The sequence below is a fragment of the Musca autumnalis genome, unplaced genomic scaffold (genome assembly GCF_047663935.1).
Source record: "Musca autumnalis isolate F117 unplaced genomic scaffold, ASM4766393v1 scaffold_1, whole genome shotgun sequence".
Classification (NCBI taxonomy): Eukaryota; Metazoa; Arthropoda; class Insecta; order Diptera; family Muscidae; genus Musca; species Musca autumnalis.
In genome coordinates this window covers 88,668,045-88,688,174 of record NW_027411644.1, presented here as the reverse complement: position 1 = coordinate 88,688,174, position 20,130 = coordinate 88,668,045, and the positions used below count along the sequence as shown (strand labels likewise).

The window sequence follows — 20,130 nt, the reverse complement described above, 5'->3', positions numbered from 1 at the left end:
ATTTCGTTCAGATTTCGGAACGAATGTCGGAAAAAATTTCCTTTCCGAATTTCCCAAGGATTTTCTTCAGATTTCGTTACGAAATCGGATCGAAATCGATACGATGTCGCTCCGACATTTCGTTCCGAAATTATGTCAACCACTTCATACAACTTTCGTTAAGATATCGTTACGATTTCGGATCAGACATCGGACGTATCGTCCGAATTTTGTTCCGATTTCGTTAAGATGTCGGTTCGATTGGTTTGCTGGGTTATTTCTTCACGGTAGCGTAAATTGAGAGTAAGCATCAGTTGTTGTTTGGCCTGCAACGGATAAACATATTTTCAGTTTGAGCACCCCTGTAATACACCAACTATTCTGAGCACCCCTGATTTACACACACGACCCGAATGCAGAGAAATATCGTACAAAAGAGTGCAAATGTTTTGCTTTGTTTTTGTTTTGTAGCTTGCGCGAGTACAAACTTACTAACACACTTTCATAAGTTGCCAATAGCTTCAATACATGCACATTTGGTCTTCTCTCTTCTTGGTCACACGTATTCTCTCTTTATTTTCATCTTTGCTGTTGTTTCGTATCGCGGAGGTTGTTTTCCAATTCAATTCACTGTTTTACAGTTTAATTTTAACTTTGGTCGTGAGACAACGTTGTACGGTTAATAAAGGTAAATGCACAGGCAAAACAAAAAATTGTTCGTTCGTGTACGCGTTATTGCCGACAAAAATTTCTGGGATAATAATTTGTTTTTGTATTGCCAACTTTACAGAAAGAAATAAAATAACAACATAAAAGAAACGAAAAAACAACTTCTTTTTATATTAAGAAAAGTCAGTTTTTTGTGTGAAAATGTGAATGAAATAGTAAATAAAAATCCGTAAAAAATGGAAAATCTAAGCGGAAATTTGAAATAATTTTGTTGATACTGGAAAGAAAAGTGCACAGAAGATTCGTCGTTGTTGTTTGGATTTGTAACAAAATAAAAACACGAATAAAGTAGTGAAAAATTGTTACCTTTTGTGAAAATCTATTAATTTTTCTTTTTTTTTTTGCTATTAAAAATTAATGAAGAAGAAAAATATTTGAGAAAAGTTGTTGGTAGAAGCTGGGGGCCTGTTTCTGTGTGTTGTGTGGTGGTATTATTATTCCGTTGCCTGGTTTCGTGTTATTGCCTAAAGTTTGTGTTGGCTTTTTTGGCCTTTTCATAGCAGCAAGCAGAGTGGCGGGGTAAACACCAGTCCATCAGCCTGCCAGCCAGCGAACCAGTACTACATTCATTTGATTTGTTGTATTATGGTGTTGCGTTGTGCGTTTTGACCATCAACCACAGCAACATAAGAAGCATAGCTCACCAAATGGTCATTTGGTTGGTTTGTGTTTTTTTATTTTACCTTCTTTTGGTCTGGTCGGGTTGTCTGGTGTATGAGTTTTGTTTTCCACTTGGCTATCTATTCTAGCCAGTGTTGAATGTCAGTCAGCCACTCAGTTGGCTAACTTAGTGACTAACTTTAAACAGCAACAAAAAAACCCCAAACGGGAAGGCGACATAGAATGCTAGATTTTTACATTGTTGCAAATTTATTTCTACGGCTGTAATAGTACTCTACCCAAGTCATTACTTCTCCCCCACCACCACTCCGTTATTTTTATTTACCCACCAAAAGAGTAAAAGAGTGTAACACCCTATTTTGGCATTTCATAACATTGCAATTTGCAATTAAAAAATACCTGTTCTCTCTACATTACTCACCCACAAAGGAGTAACTAACAGTTTTATTAACAATTCTTGCAATGTGTTTCGTATCAAAATTAGCATTCAATATACTATAAACACTTTTATTCTCTCACAATCATAACCACTAACCGCCGACCCTTTCCCACACAACACAACTGACCTTTCTCTCATCTAAAAAAAATCTCACAGGTAAAGGCAAATTGTTATTGTAATCAAAACAAAACAAAGTGGAAATTCAACGAAAAAAAGAAATCAATTCAATTCAAAAACCCCATCAAAAAAGTGAAAGATTTTTTTTCTTCACAATAAAAAGTGAGTGTTCTGTGTGTATTTTATTGGAAAAAATCCTTATAAACAACAAATTCAATCAATGGTTTTATAATTCTTAACAATCAACCACCAACAACAACAAGCAACCACATCCACCAACCAACAATCAACGGTTATCATAAAAACCCCCAGCAGGTTTTAAATCTTATCAATAAAAAAGGTAAGTTTGTCCTTTGCAAGGGGGTAGGGAAATTATTTTATAACTATAAAATAACAGAAATTTACATAAAAATTATTATTTTAAAGGAATATAAAGGAAATTGAATTTTTTATGACAGTTTGACTGCCTCAAGGAAGCAGTGATGTCAATTCAGCGGATTTTTTTACACAACATAAATGACAGAAAAATTATTTTAAAATATAAACTAAATCGAATTTTTATGACAGTTTGCCTGCTACAAGGAAACAGTGATGTCAATTTAGCGGATTTTTTCACATAATAAAAATTATTTTCAAGGAGTTTAAAGGAATTCGATTTTTTTGGTTATTATTTTAAAGGAGTATAAAGGGAATCGAATTATTATGAAAGTTTGACTGCCTCAAGGAAACAGTGATGTCAATTTACCAGATTTGTTCTTAACATAATAAATATTATTTTCAAGGAGTTTAAAGGAATTCGATTTTTTGTTGGTTATTATTTTAAAGGAGTATAAAGGAAATCGAATTTTTATGTCAGTTTGGTTGCTTCAAGGAAACAGTGATGTCAATTTAGCGGATTTTTTATATAACATAAATTATTTTAAATGAGTTTAAAAGATAAAGGAAATCGAATTTTGATGACAGTTTGACTGCTGTAAGGAAACAGTGATGTCAATATAGCGGATTTGTTTTTCTCATAAAATAACAGAAAACCACATAATAAATATTATTTTCAAGGAGTTTAAAGGAATTAGATTTTTTGTTGGTTATTATTTTAAAGGAGTAGGGTAAGTGCACATAATGTCGGCATGTACCAGTAGTCGGCACCTTTTGAATTTGAACTCAAATAACTAAAAATTAAGAAAACAAAATAGGAAAATAATCTTAAAAATTCTTCAACAATATTGTCAGCTAACTTTAAATTAAATTTCATTGAGCTAGGACCAATTATTATATCGAAATTTAAGTTTTTGTCAGTGAGTGTTTTTCACCACAACCGAAAATGCATGTTTCTTAAGAATAAAATTGTGGAGATGTTAAACTTATAAGCTCTGTAATTATTTTAAAATGAAGAAATTTTCCACAACATTTTTGTTGTATAGGTAGAGAACAGTTAAAAGAACACTTCAGAAAAAGAAATTTTTAAAAAATATTTATAATTGTGCAATTTTTGGTGATGCCGACTTTAGGGACAAAAGAATATAAAATTTGCCTGAAGTGGGGAAATTATTTTATAACTATAAAATAACAGAAATGTACATAAAATTTATTATTTTAAAGGAATATAAAGAAATCGAATTTTTATGACGGTTTGCCTGCTTTAAGGAAACTGTGATGTCAATTTAGCGGATTTTTTGTTATAAAATAACACAAAATTACCAAAAATATTTTTTTTATCCCATTTAAGGGAACAGTGATGCTAACTTAGCGAATTTTTTTGTAATATAATATAAATGTATATAAAGATAAATGATTTCGATTTTTTATGACAGTTTGGTTGCTTCAAGGAAACAGTGATGTCAATTTAACGGATTTCTTGTTATAAAATAACACAAGTTTACAAAAAGGTTATTTTTATCCCATTTAAGGGAACAGTGATGTCAATTTAGCGGATTTTTTAATAAAATAACGCAAATTTATATAAGGATAAAGGAAATAGAATTTTTATGACAGTTTGTCTATACCAAGGAAACAGTGATGTAAAGTTTGTGGATTTTCTTAGAAAATAACAGAAATTTACAAAAAAAAAAATATATTTTTAACCCATTTAAGGGAACAGTGACATCAATTTTGCGCATTATTTGTTAAAAATAACAAAAATTTACAACAAAATGTTATTTTTATCACTTTTAAGGGAACAGTGATGCCAATTTAGCGGATTTTTTTTTATAAAATGACACAAATTTATATAAGGATAAAGGAAATAGAATTTTTATGACAGTTTGACTGTACCAAAGAAACAGTGTTGAGGAGGATGAGGTTTTTTTCCTTAGAAAATAACAGAAATTTACAATTGATGCTAAATTAGCGGATTTTTTATAAAATAAACACATTTATATGAGGACAAAGGACCTATAAGGATACGACAGTTGACAGAAAACAGTGATGTAAGTTTTGTGGATTTTTGTTCTTATACGGCGTTTATATTATAGTTTTTTGCAGGGTTAACCTTCTTTATTAGGATTTATTTGAAGTATACACAATGGAAATGACATTTGAAACCCACACCCACTGGGTTAACCCGGTTATATGTAAACGGCCTATTAGAAAATAACAGAATTTACAAAAAATTTTATTTTAATCACATTTAAAATATCACAAATGTATATAAAATTTTTTATTTTAAATTATTATACAATTATAATTATAATTCCGAAAAAAAACTGTAGTAACTGGAATTTCCAGAAGGGATTGTGATAATTTTTTGGTACGAAAATTTGGAGGGTTCTGAGATAACATTTCTTTTAAAGAAATGAGGTAAGATTTCCAAAAAGTAACATATAAACCTTTTTTGCGCTAGAAAAAAAATTCTAATAGTAGGAAGTATGGACTTGTCCTCCGAAAAAAATTTCGGCTACATTAGGAACCGCGCTTTTGAATTACTCCCAAAATCTTCAAATCGATCAAGAGGCTCATTATAAGCGACGAGTTAGAAGGATTTGATTTTGCTCTTTTTTAATACACGTTTGATGGTCTCAAGCATTTTTTTAAATCCACTTTCATTGCTCTCATTAATTTTTTTATTTATCGTACAATTTTTTAATCCAAAATTGATGGTCCAAGATTTTTTAAATCCACGTTTGGTGGTCTCAAAATCCACATTTGTTGGTCCCAATTTGTCATTCTAAATACATGTTTTGTGGTCTCATATTTTTTATTTTAAAAATCCACATTTGATAGCCTAGGTATAATTTTTTGGAATCACATTTGGTGGTCTCAAAAATTATTTTTTTCAAAAAGATAAGGCACGATATGCAGGCATTTATATTGCCTGGCAAAATCGACAAGCCTAAAGATCGACTTTTGATTACTTATCCCTATCCTATTCTTTTAATCTTCATCTCAGTCAATAATTTGGCCTGTTCCCGTACTTTATAAAGTGGTAAAAGTCGTAAACGATTTTCATATAAATTTTGTGTACGGGAACGCAAAATGTGTAAAAGTGGTAAAAATTGAAAAAACTTTTTAGTTCTGGAACAGAGCTATTGTTTGTGTTTGAAGAGGTCCATATTTCTTGAGATAATTGCTCGACAGATCCTAAAAACATTTCTTTTTTCCTACTAGAATGACTGATATGCACGATAACTCTCGATTAGGTGATCCTTATGGTGCTTTTTACAATCGAAAAATCTCTTTAGGGAAGGTCCACATTTTTTCCCGAAAATGTTCAAAAATACTAGAAACTGCACGTATTGGTACTTGACGTTATTTTCTTTTAAATTTCCTAAACCTAATAATATTAGATATCTACCTAGAGAGGAAAACAGGCTAAGAGAACCTGCATCGTACCGTTCTGTTCTGCTTTGTTAATTCTGATTATGGTCCTTCGAGGTCTTAATTTAATTTTTCTTGGCAGATACCCAACGAAAAATCTGCTTCTTTGACCTGTATATTCGAAATATTGGTTCTTCAACTGACAAATGTTTTTTATTTTCTATTAATATCCTCGTTTAGAGTTAAGCTTTATGATCGAAATTTTTTTGCAAATGAAAAAGGAAAGCCGTGGACTCGAACCCACAAAACAACCAAATTATGTAACTACCCAGCAAACCAACTGTGTGATGTCCAAATCATTTCTAAACTATTTTTCGGAGAGGAAATAGTTCAGATTTTGTACCGATTTCGGAACGAATGTCAGAAAGAAATTTCCTTTCCGAATTTCCCAAGGATTTTCTTCAGATTTCGTTACGAAATCGGACCGAAATCGATCCGATGTCGCTCCAACATTTCGTTCCGAAATTATATCAACCACTTCATACAACTTTCGTTAAGATATCGTTACGATTTCGGATCAGTAGTGGGATTCTCTAGGGCATTTTTTGGTTACCGATAAAAATCGGTCAAATTAAAACGCAAAATTATGAATGAAAAGTTCAAATAAAAGTTGACATCACTGTTGTTATCGGTAGAACTTTGCGACTACTTTTTATTGGTCGCTAACTTACCGAATAATATCGATAATTACCGAAATTATAAGCATCTTAATTTTAACGATTTTTGTCGATAACCAAAAAATGCGTTAGAGAATCCCACTACAGATGTCGGACGTATTGTCCGAATTTTATTCCGTTTTCTTTACGATGTCGGTACGATTGGTTTGCTGTGTAGTTTCGCTGTTGGTTTGGCAGCTCTTCAGACATATCAGCTGTGGAGTGCCTTCTCTGTCATCGAACTTTTCGTTTTTCAAATGCAAATGTGTTTTATACAATAACGTATATTTGGCCGTTCAATTGCATTTCTTTATGACAAATGCTTTTGCTCGGCCCTTGAAGTTTTTTTATTTTAGCCAGGTTTTGGTCCTTCGACCAAAATACTTTTTTTGCATTTTTTCCAGGGCCAATTGTGTTCAATGTATTTTTTTCTTTTGCGAGAACTTGCAGTTTTCTCACAATTCCCCTTGTTTTGTTGTTGTAATTATTTTACATGCTTAATTATTGTTGTTGTTGCAAAGAAGAAACTGAACTATCATCATCATCATCGTCATCACACAAAGCGTGTAAACTTTTCTTTTACCAGATGGAAAGGGAATGAGTGAGAAACATACAATGTAAAATATGTTATCCATTATTCTAAAATTTGTAAAACAAGAAAAACGAAAAATTAAAACAAAAAAAAAAAACTCTTCTGTTTTTGTTTAGAAGAAAATATTGGTCTGTTCCAGAACTGCAATAATCTAATTTCTACTATTTTTTTTCGATAACATAAAGGAAAATTGTTATCATATGGTCTGTTCCAGAACCTGCAAGAAACTACTAATTTCTACTATTTTTTTTTCGATAACATAAAGGAAAAAATGTTATCGTAGTAAAAAATAGTAGCTTCTTGCAGGTTGTGGAACAGAGCAATAGTAAAAATTATTAGCTTCTTGCAGGTTCTGGCACAGACCATATGTGTGTTTGGCTTTTCATTTTTATATCTATCGCACATAATTCCATCAACGCCTTATCACCCACCCCATCTCCGTTTATTCATTTCCCATAAAGGTATTTACTGTGTACCTTATAAACGGAAAATGTATTCGGAAATATTTGGAGCACATGTTAAATGGTTTTAATGGGTTGCTAGAATTGTAGGAGTGAGTTTTGTTGGCGGGGAAATGAGCATTTATTCGATAGTTGTACTAACTGTGGGGTATTACAAGGCATAGAAACATCTAAACGTGAAAAATTCATCCATATGTCAACTTTTTTTTGTTATAACATTTTCGTGAACTGTCGAAATTTGTATGTGTATTTTTTTAACAATTTTCATTTTTTCTAGACTTAATAAAGAATCATATGAAAAAAATTTGGGAGCAGTTGATGGATTTTTACGGATTTTACAGCCGTTCAAAGTTGTGTTTATTTTCTACCTTTATTTTTCTATTGTTTTGCAAAGGAGAGAGTTTTTCACCAAAACACAAATTTCTTGGCAGTGCCTAATATATGAATTTTCGCAATGGTCTCCTTGTTTTTCTATGTAAAATGTACAATTTAATACCCACTTAATACGAAATCCCCTCTATAAACTCCTAATTAATATAACACATGCATTTTCTCTCCCCCTCCCTCTGCATCAAGTTCTCTTGCCTTGTCTTTGCACCCCAAGAAAATGAATGCATCATAATGACAGATTACTATGAATTTCAATTGCTAAAAATACCTGTTGTTTGTTTGAAATACATCATTTGCGGGTGAGGGAGGAGGACGGACAACACATTAAAATAGTTCTGACTAGTTCTCTCTATTTTTAGGGAGGATGAGTTGTTAAACATTGAGATCGATCCGTCAAAAATTCAACCAACTCGAAGATTACCTACCTAACCAAACAACATCATCGTGAAGGTGAGAAATACCTTAACAGCAACACACGAAATGATGTCGTCGTTTCTTTGCCGGTGTTGTTGTTGTTATTGTTCTCTGTGTCGTCCGTCTCAGTGTTTCATTTTTATTAGGGATACCGTAAGAAAAGACAACATCATTCATGTTTTGTTTTATTGTTTATGGATTCTTTGTACATTTGTAAAAGACAGACAACACAACACAATAAAAATAGAAGGGATAACAAGAACAACAATACCGAGTTTATTAAATCTAAATAATTTTAAGAAAATTATTATGACACGGAAGGGTGAGACAAACTATTGGCGACGAAGTGCATACGAGCAACTGTTAACCTGCGAGTGTGACACGAAACACCAACAACAAACACAACAGGAAATGCATTTTTTTGAAGGAAAAGGAAGAGAATGAGAATTAGGAACAAAGGGTAATTGATGACAGCAGTGGTGCCAACTGTTTGGACGAGGAAAAATCGCTAGGAAATTAATAAAAATAATATCTTCTGACAAGAAATAACAAGAAGTTTACTAAATCTAAATAATTTTAAGAAAATGATTGAGATACTCTAGGGGGGGGAGGGGTGCTTACGGGGAACTGTTAACCAACCAAACACGACAGGAAATGTCTTTGTTTGTAGGAATAGGAAGAGAATGAGAATTAGGAAAAAAGGGTAATTTATGACAGCAGTGGTGTCAACTGTTTGGACGACGAAAAATCGCTAGGAAATTAATAAAAAATGATTTCTTTTGACACGAAATAACAACAAGTTTATTAAATATAAATAATTTTAAGAAAATGATTATTACACGGAAGGGGGAGACAAACAAGTGACGATGTGCATACGAGGAACTTTTAACCTGTGACACGAAACACCAACAACAACAAACATGACAGGAAATGTTTTTTTATTTGTAGGAAATGAAAGAGAATGAGAATTAGGAAAAAAAGGCTAATTGATCACTGCAGTGGTGTCAACTGTTTGGGCGAGGAAAAATCGCTAGGGAATTATTTAATTTTTTTTGACAAAGGAGAGAAAAAGAGTATTTTACGCATGAATTTACAATATAATAAAAAACTTGGTATTACAAAAATGCATGTGTTCTTTGTAAAGGGACAGACTACAAAATAAAACAAAACTAGAATGGATAACAACAATAAAATGATTAAATTTAAATAAATTTTGATGACCCGAAAGGTGTGGAGGTGATCATGCCGATGTGGATACTGTTAAGTTGTGTGATAGCACGACACAACAATAAACAAAACAGAAAATGCCTTTTTGGTTGAGGTTAAGGAAGAGAATGAGAAAAGGAAGGAAAGGAATTTCTTCCTGAAGACAACAGTGTTGCCAACGGTTTAGAGAGGGGAAAATCTCTGGGAAATTATTACAAGTTAGTGTGACCGACACAAATCAACAACGACAAAAACAGGTAATGCTTTTTTTGGCTGAGTTAAAGGAAGGATCAGCAGCAGTGTTTTCAACTGTTTAGAGTACGAAAAATCGCTAGAAAATAAAATAATATTATAACTATTAAAAAATAACAAAATTAAATTAAAAAATAAATAAAATTAAAATAATATATAAATATTTTTATTATTTTCCAATTAAGAGAAATTAAAAAAAAAGTTTTTTAAAAATATTGATTTTTATGTTTACATGGATCCGTAGAATATTTTTTTAAATGGAAGTATGGAATAAATATTAGGTCTGTCTGGTTACCCTAAAACTTGTAACAATTTGTACCAATTGTTGCTGGAAGTCGTCTATTAACACAAAAAGCCAGCAAAAGAGAGCAAATCGAGAGAGACATTTTGACAGTTCTTTTACTGAGAGTCTGCAAATTCTTGCTGGACCAATTTCTTTTAGCAAGCACTTGCAACTCTTCTTCTTCTTCCTGAAAACAATCAGCTGTTTTTAATTATTCGGTGATTTATGTTTGTGAAAATTAAAAACAAATTTATTGTGGAAATAGCAAGCCTAAATGTATTTATTGTCTGTTTGGAGAACAAAGTTGCAAAGTGAAAAAATTATTTTTTTTTGTGTCATTTTCTTTTTTATTTTTAATAAAATACAAAATTTTTGCTTCCTTTAATTCCTTTATTGGCCGACAAAATGTTCTGTTTATACAAGTCAGCTGATTGCTTGCTGGGAAGGTGTCTGTTTACTTCTTACAATTTTCTAGCAAAAGAGAATAAAAACTCTTTACTCTCTGAGAAAGTTCTTGCTGGACAATTCTTGCTGGGAAAGTAACCAGACAAACCTATTGTTGTCTTAATATATAAAAGAGATGAAAAATATTAAAAAAGTTTAATGAAAAAAACATTAAATATTTTTAAATAAAATAAAATATATATATTTAAAAAAATTATGCAAAACATTCTTTTAAAAAATATCCCCAAAAATATATGGGACATATGTATTATATTTATAATTTTTAAATAATTTCAAGAAAAAATAGTTTTTAAAAAAATTGAATGGAAAATTAAAAAAAAAATAATGATAAAAAAACTTTAAAATATTCTTTTATAAAATCAAAAACACATTATCGCTTAAAATCTATGAAAAATATTCTCCAAAACCCATGAAAACATTTTTAAAATATTAAGAAGTTTCTTAAAATATGTATATGTTTATAAAAAGATATTTAGAAGAATATATTCTTTTAAAATAAAAAAAATATATATAAAAGATCTATGAAATAATTATTTAAACTAGAATGGATAACAACCATAAATTTATTAAATTTAAATAATTAGGAAAGATTAACGAAAGGCCATTAACTATTTTTTTATAAAATAAATAATATATATTTTTTAAAAAAATTATGAAAATTATCCCCAAAAATCGATAAAATTTGAAAAAATTTTGTCAAAAAAATTATTGAAAAATATTAAAAAAGATTAACGAAAAAAAAACATTAAATATTATTCTATAAAATAAAAAATATATATTTAAAAAAAACTATGAAAAATATTCTTTTAAAAATTATCCCCAAAAATCTATGGGAAATATTAAAATTATTATTTTTTTAACAATTTCAAAAAAAGTTTTTAAAAAATGTAATGAAAAAAATATTAAAAAATAATGAAAAAACAATAAATATTCTGGATTGATTCTATAATCAATAAAACATATTATCGCTTAAAATCTATGAAAAATATTCTTTAAAGCCCATGAAAAGTATTTTTAAAATATGTAGAGGTTTCTTGAAATATATCCATAACAAGATGTTTAAAAGAATGTATTCTTGTAAATTAAAAAATTATAAAAGATCTATTTATTTGAAAACTTAATGAAAACGTATTATTTAAAAAATTCACGTTTATCCAAAAAATATTCTTTAAACTCCATAAAAATATGTTTAAAAATATTTTATAAAAACACATAAAAAAATAATATTTAAAAACCCCGTGAAAACAAATTTTGAAAAATGCATAAAAAATATCAAAAAATAAAATAAATTTTGACAAAATATTTCTTGTTTAAAATCCATTAAAAGTATTCTTTAAAAAATCCATGAACAAATTTTCTTTAAAAAATTCATAAAAATATTCTTAACAACAGTAACGAAAAAAATATTGAAAAATTCATGATTTTTTTTGAAATTTTAATAAAATATTTTTTTTTAATCCATTAAAAATGTTCTTTAAAAAAAATCCATGAACAAATTTTCTATAAAAAAATGCATAAAAATATTATTAAATTCATGGAATTTGTTGTTGTTTTTTTTTTGTAATCATAAACAGAATGTGTTTCAGCTCATAAAATTAGTTGTTAAAAAGTGTGAAAACATTTTTTCAAAATTCACTAAAAATATCTAATATAAAATATTTAAAAATATGTAAAATAAAATATTTTATTATTTAAAGGTTTCTTAAAATATATTTATAAAAAGATGTTTAGAAGAATATATTCCTTTAAAATAAAAAAAATATAAAAGATCTATGAAGAACCCATCAATAAATAATATTCATATTTATTTAACAAAATCATTATAATATTTTTTAAAAGACTTGTTAAAAATTCAGAAAATGATTTAATATAAAAATTCTTTTTAAATCAACAAAACAAAAATTATTTATAAAATACACGAAAAACAAATTTAAAAATAAATGAAAAAATTTTTAATAAATAGAAGTGAGAAAAACAGAAAGGTCGAAGAAAACAATAAAAATAGTTTTGAAAAAAATTTCTTTATTTTTTAAAGAATCCATTAATAATCTTAAAAAATCCATAAAAATAGAATTTAAAAATTTAAAGAAAATAGTCTGTAAAAAATCCATAAAAATATTATTTAAACAATTCAATGAAAATTTTTCTTAACAAAATTATGAAAAATGTTCCTAAAAATTTCATGAAAAATTGTCCAAAAAATCCATAAAAAATCATGAAAGATATTTTTTTAAAACACATAAAATATATACTTTAAAAACACATGAAAAAAAATTCTCTCAAATGCATGAAAAATAATTTTTAAAAATTAAAAAAAAAATATGTAAAAAGCCCATAAAAAAGTTATCTTTAAAAACTCCATTAAAAAATATTTTTTTAAATTCGCTTTTAATCAAAAAGTACTCTTTAAAAATCCATGCAAATATTAAAAACATATTTTATAAAAACCCATAAACAATACTCTTTAAACTATTTTTCAAAAAATGGATAAAAAACATAAGAAAATAAGTAAAAAGAAAAAAATTATTTAAAACAGTGGTGACCAATATTAAAAAAAAATATATTAAAATAAAAATTCATGGATTTTTTTTATAATAGAAAGAAATATTCTTTATTTTTTTTTCAATAAAAAAAGAATATTTTTTCAAAATCTATAAAAAGAGTATAAAAAAATTTAAAATAAAAATTCATGAATTTCATGAATAGAAAGAAATATTCTTTATTTTTTTAAATCATAAAGAATATTTTCTTTAAATCCATTAAAATAGTTTTCAAAAACGTCAGACAAAATTTTTTCAAAAATTCTTTAAAAATATGTAAAATAAAATATTTTTTCATATTTTTTTCATTAATATAAAAAATATATATTTTTATTTTTTTTTTTAATAACGAAATAATATGAAAACAAATGTTCTTTATTTTTTTTAAGGAATCCATGAATAGTCTTAAAAAATCCATAAAAATAGAATTTAAAAATCCAAAGAAAAAAGTCTGCAAACAATCCATAAAAATATTATTCAAAAAATTCAATGAAAAATTTTCTTAAAAAAATCCATTAATAAAAAATAATCTTAAAAATTTCATGAAAAAATATTATCAAAAAATCTATAAAAAATATTCTTTAAAAAATCAATGAACATTTATCTTAAAAAATCCATGAAAAAATATTCTTAAAAATTTATAAAAATATTTTTTAAAAAATGCATTAAAAATTTTTCTTTATTTTTTAAAGAATCCATGAATAGTCTTAAAAAATCCATAAAAATACAATGAAAATAGTCTGTAAAAAATCCACAAAAATATTAAATAATTCAATGAAAATTTTTCTTAAAAAAATCCAATAAAAAAATAAGCTTAAAAATTTCATGAAAAAATATTGTCAAAAAAATCCATAAAAAATATTTTTGAAAAAGCAATGAAAATTTTTCTTAAAATATCCATGAAAAATATTCTTAAAAATTTATAAAAATATTTTTTTAAAAAAATGCATTAAAAACGTTTATTTTTAAATCCAAGAAAAATTATTCTTATTTTAAAAAATCAAGTTTTTGTTTTATTAATTGGATTTAAAAAAATAATAACGGAAAGCGTAGAGTTTATTTAAAAAAAAATTAAATTAAATTTGAACTTCAAGTGCAAATTGCGGATGTTGTAAAAAACTCTGTGAATTATTTTTATTTTGGTTTTGGTAATTTTGTGTGGTCAAAGTTCCCATTAAATGTTGTAAACTATTGTAACAATAATTAACATAAGTAAACAAAAACCCCCCAGTAACAACAACAATATCAGAGCAATATTCCCATTAACTTTCTTTAAATTAAATTTATTTTGTAAATGATGTGGTTTGTCTTACAAAGGTTAAGGTTGTCCAGCAGAGAGTAGAGATACCAAACTCTTGTAAGATTTGCTTTGTTTTTTTACTCCACAAATTAGCCACAGTTTCTTGGCAAAGCTCAATGAGTGGTCGATGGGCTGTAGTGGTAGACAGACCACTGTTTTAGTTCATTTTGCAATTTTTTGTTTTAGAAAGTTTTTTTTTCTGCTTCATCTTATTTCACTACAGTTTCAGTGTGAAAATTACAATGAGTTTTTTTTTGTGGATTTTTTCCAGTGTTTTTTTTTCTCAGCTACTCATATTTTGCGTTATGCTTGGCAATTGGAGGGTCAATAGTAACAACAAAAACTATTTTTGTCGGTATTTAAATGTGGCGACTTTTCCTCCAAAAAAACAAAGAGGAGCAACAAAACTCTAATGAACAACTGAACAATTTTTGTTTCCAAACAAACAAAAAAATCATTAGTTTCTTAGCGGAACTTCTGTGTCATAAATCCGCCACAGAGATAACAATTAATGTTAGGAATAAATGACCACCACCACCGACCGGGTAGCCAGCAGTCAGCCAGCCAAGTGAAAAGAGAAGATAGAAAAGTGAAAAATACCAACCAACATCTGTTCTGTTCTAATATTAACAATGACAATTTCGCTTAAATATTCTTGGTTTTCGTCCACAAACTATTAACCTGGATTCTAGATTGAGAGCAGCAACCCAAATCACTTTTCAACAATTTGCAAAGTTCATTGAATTCCATTTTTTCATTTTGTACCATTTTTTCAGTTTTTTGATTTATTTTTTTTTAAGAAAATTACTTTTTTGCTCCATTAAGTTTTGGAATTTTTGTTCAGAACTCTTCTTCATTTAAACCAAAAAAATAAATATCGAGGCAATGTCAATTAGATAAATATCTCTTATCCACAGTTATGTGTGAAAATTAAATGCTCTTAACACACACGACCTAAAAACAAAGGATGGGGGAAGAAACCTAGAACAAATAATTGAGATAAAATGTCACATCGAATTCCATAAAAAATAAAATCAGCTGGTAACCCAAATTTATTGGTGTGCAGGCTTTTAAACAAAAGTTAAAAAAATATTTTTCAAAAATTAAAGAAAAAAAAATTTTAATAATAAGAAATATATTTAAAAAAAATACAAAAAAAAATATTTAAAAAATCATGAAAAATATTCTTTAAAAAATGTATGAAAATATTGTTTACAACAGTAATAAAAAAATAAAATTCTTGAAAACTTATTATCAATTTTCTTACTTCATGAAAAATTATTATTAATTTTTAAATTATAGAAATTATTTTTTTTAATCCTGCGTTTTTGATCCCGTTAAGAATATTCTTTTAAAACCCTAGAAAACACTTTGTTAAAATTCAATTTAATATTTTTTCAATATTTTTCCATATTTTGTTATTAATTTAATAAAATATATATATTTGTAATTTTAATAAAGAAAAAAAAATGAAAAACATTTTAAAACATCTATGAAAAAATGTTAAATGTTTAAAAAAAACATAAAAAATATTATTTAAAAAGTTCAAAAAATATATATTCTTTAAAAAATCTTTAAAATTCTTTCGTTACAACAGAATAAAGAAAATATATTATAAAATATATATGTTTAAAATGTTATTAGAAAATCCACGAAAAATTATTTAAAAAAATCTATGGAAAAAAATAATTTTAAAAATTCATGAAAAACTGTTATTCTTTATTATAGAAAGAAATATTATTTAATTTGTTTAATCATAAAAATATATATTTTTAAAACCCCATAAAAATATTTTTTAAAAAAGTGTGAAAACTTTTTCAAAAATCCATGAAAAATAAATATTTTTTTATTAATGAACAAATTATGAAACGATATTAATATTGGAAAAAATATTCCTTAAAATCCCTAAAAATTTCACTTTTTATATACATTCTTAAAAAAATCCATGAACATATGTAATGAAAAAAAATTATTAAAGATATTTTTTTTTAAACCCATAAAATTTATTCTTTAAAAAACCATGAAAACATTTTTTCAAAAATGCATGAAAAATATTTTTTAAAAATTAAAAAGATGTAAAAAATCCATGAAAAATTTCTTTGAAAACTTGATATTAAACGATATTAAAAAATCCATGAACATATGTAACAAAAAAAATTATCAAAGATATTTTTTTTTAAAACCCATAAAATATCTTCTTTAAAAAACCCATGAAAACATTTTCTAAAAAATGCATGAAAAATATATTTTAAAAATTAAACAGATATAAAAGATCCATGAAAAAGTTCTTTGAAACTCCATAAAAAGTATTATTTAAAAAATTCACGTTTATTCAAAAAATATTCGTTACAAATCCATAAAAATATATGAAAAAATATTTTATAAAAACCCATAAAAAATAATATTTAAAAACCCCGTGAAAAAAATTTTCAAAAGTGCATAAAAATTAAAAAAAAAAAATGAAAAAATATTTTTTAAATCAATTAAAAATATTCTTTAAAAAATCCATGAACAAATTTTCTTTAAAAAAATGCATAAAAATAATCTTAACAACAGTAATGAAAAAAATATTAAAAAATTCATAAAATATTTTGTTTTTTTCTTTTTCATTGTTTTTTTTTTGTTTTCTTTTTTTTGTAATCATAAAAATAATGTTTTTCATCTCATAAATTAGTTGTGTAAAAATGTGAAAACATTTTTTTCAAAAATTCATTAAAAATATCTAAAATAAATTATTTTTTATTAGTTTAAAAAATATATAGGTTTTATTTTTGTTTAATAATAAATTTTTTTTAAAGTCCATTCAAACAATATTCTTTAAAAATTCAAGTTTATTTAAAAAATATGCTGTAAAAGATCCATAAAAATGTCTCTTTACAAAAGTAATGAAACAAAGATTAGAAAAATATGAACAAAATATTTTTAAAAGCACGTACAAAATATATATTAAAACCCCATGAAAACATTAAAAAATGTTTTTAAATAAAAAAACAGTAATGAAGAAATATTAAAAAACTCATGAAATTGTTGGTTTTTTTTTTCTTTCTTTTCTTTTTTTTTTTGTAATCATAAAAGGAATGTTTTTCATCTCATAAAATTAGTTGTTAAAAAAGTGTGAAAACATTTTTTCAAAAATTCATTAAAAATATGTAAAATAAAATATTTTTCAATATGCGTTTTATGTTTTTATTTTTGTTTAATAATGAAAAAAAATTAAATTTTTTTAAAAATCCATTCAAATAATATTTTCAATAATGCATGAAAAATTAAAAAAAAAATTAGAATAAATTTTGACAAAATATTTTTTTAAATCAATTAAAAATATTCTTTAAAAATACATGAACAAATTTTCAAAAAAAAGAATGCATAAAAATAATCTTAACAACAGTAATGAAAAAAATTTAAAAAAAAATTCATAAAATTTTTTTTCTTTTCCTATGTATTTGTTTTTTTTTTTTTAATGATAAAAATAATTTTTTTCATCTCATAAAAAATATGAAAACTTTTTTTCAAAAATTCATTTGAAATATATAAAATAAAATATTTGTTCAGATTTTTTATTAATTTAAAAAACACATTTATATAATATATACTTTTAATAATGAAAAAAATGTACTAAATATTTAAAAACCCATTAAAAATGTTTCTTTAAAAAATTTAAGTTTATTCAAAAAACATATGCTTTGAAAAATCCTTTAAATTATTTCTTTTAAAAAAATAAAAAAAACATGAAAAAATATTTTTTTGTTAAACCCATAAAAATTATTTATCATCAACGCATGAAAACGTTTTATTGCCAAAATTCTTGAAAATGCTTAAACATATTTAAAAATAAATATTGTTTAAAAATTCTCGTTTATTAATAAAAAATATTTTTAAAAAATATATGAAAAAATCCATAAAATATATTTTTTAATAAATTCACTTAAAAAAAAAAATAATAATGAAAAGCTATGCTTATATGAAAATGTTTAAAAATCCATTAAAAAATATTATTTAAAAAAAATATGCTTTAAAATCCATTAATCCCATAACAATACAAATACATAAAATTTTTCTTTGAAAAAATTTCGTTTATTCATGAAAATTTTTTTTCAAAGAAATATATGAAAAAATATTAATAAAAGAAACTAATTTTTTTAATTAAAAAAATATATATTCTTTAATAAAATAAAAACTTTTATATAATATATATTTTTTAATAATTAAAAAAAATTTACTACATTTACTAAAATTCATTAAAAAAATTTCTTTAAAAAGTTTACGTTTATTAAAAAAATATACTTTAAAAAATCCTTTAAATTACTTATTTTACAAAAGTAATGAAAATATAAAAAATGTATGAAAAAGTATTTTACCCATAAAAATTATTTATCGAAAACGCATGGAAACGTTTTTTTTTTTGAAAGATTAAAAAAAAAATTTAAAAATAATATTTTTTAAAACTTCTCTTTTATTAATAAAAAATATTTTTAAAAAATCCATAAAATATGTATTTTAATAAGTTTACGATTAAAAAAACAATTATATATAATATAATTTTTTATATAATGAAAAAAATATGCTTATATAAAAATGTTAAAAAATTCATTAAAAAATAGTCTTCCAAAAGTCACATTTATTCAAAAAATATGTTTAAGAATACATTAAATTATATTCCATGACAACATAAATACATAAAAGTTTTCTTTAAAATATTTTGTTTATTCATGAAATATATTTGTAAACGAAATATATGAAAAAAAATTATTAAAAAACACGAAAAATTATTTTTTAATTAAAAAAAATATTTTCTTTAAAGAAACCACTAACCTTCGAACGACAAATTTAATTCGAGTAACAAGTAGCTCGAAGGACCAAAAATTATTTGAAAAGAAAGAGGTGCATACGATTTAGGAATAATTTGACAAGAAATCGACAATTTTTTGCAACTTTCTATGAGATCAACATAAAGATACTATGAACTTAGAACTTGTTCAGATTTTTTTCAGACATTTCTGAACATAATCGAAAGTTTAAAAAATGGTTTGAAAAGATACATATTTATTAGTTCTAAAGAAATCAAAATGTGCATACTATTTTCAAAAAAAGGAAAACCAAAAATTCTCGTTAAACCAAAAAATTGGACGATGTTGTAGCGTCTATTGCTATATAGGCAGGTTTAAGTCGATCAATGCACACGGTATCTTTTTTCCATCCAATGCGAATTCGGAAATACTTAATCTTCCGATCAATAATCGAGTATTTCAGTTGGAAAGAAAATTGGACTTTATCACATCTTATCCATGCAGTTAGCAATTCCTTCTTGTACAGAAGATATATGTATATTTCTTAAATCTTAATAAATGTACATAAATAAATGTAATGCTTAAGTTGAAAAATTGTAATTAATTGATCTCTTAAATATATAACTATTATACAGGGTGTTTTTTTAAGCCCGATAGAACTTGAAATTGTAAAAAATAACACAAAAAATTACATTGTAATCAATATTTTTTTTATTCGAAAGATCAATACGTGACATTAACATTTGAAAATGATTTCGGGCATATGGGCACCGCGGCTGTTCTTGACGAAGTGCATTCTGGACGTCCAATTTTTGGCCACTTTTTCGAGCACTGCTGGCCGTATGTCACGAATAACACGAACAATTCTGGCCTCCAAGGCATCAATTGTTGCTGGTTTATCAGTATAAACCAGTGACTTCACGTAGCCCCACAGGAAATAATCGAGAGGTGTCAAATCGCACGACCTTGGAGTCCAATTGACAGGTCCACTTCTCGAAATCAACTTATCGCCAAATTTTGATTTCAATAAGTCGATGGTTGCGTTCGCCGTATGGCACGTAGCGCCATCCTGTTGAAACCACATCT

The 20,130-nt window shown here is 25.6% G+C and overlaps 1 protein-coding gene across 11 annotated transcripts in view; it reads left to right on the top strand.

Annotated features, from left to right (window-relative positions):
• The first annotated feature begins 559 nt into the window (after nucleotides 1-559).
• Nucleotides 560-20,130, top strand: part of smash (smallish) — a 393,042-nt gene continuing 373,471 nt past the window's right edge. For 4 of the 11 annotated variants that reach the window (XM_073984255.1, XM_073984301.1, XM_073984290.1 and 1 more), the window contains exons 1-2: nucleotides 560-667; nucleotides 1,925-2,225. The gene's annotated coding sequence lies outside the window, so the exon portion shown is untranslated. Of the gene's footprint in view, nucleotides 668-769; nucleotides 1,367-1,924; nucleotides 2,226-20,130 lie in introns of those variants that run through there. The other 7 variants (XM_073984264.1, XM_073984209.1, XM_073984273.1 and 4 more) reach the window with 4 other exon arrangements.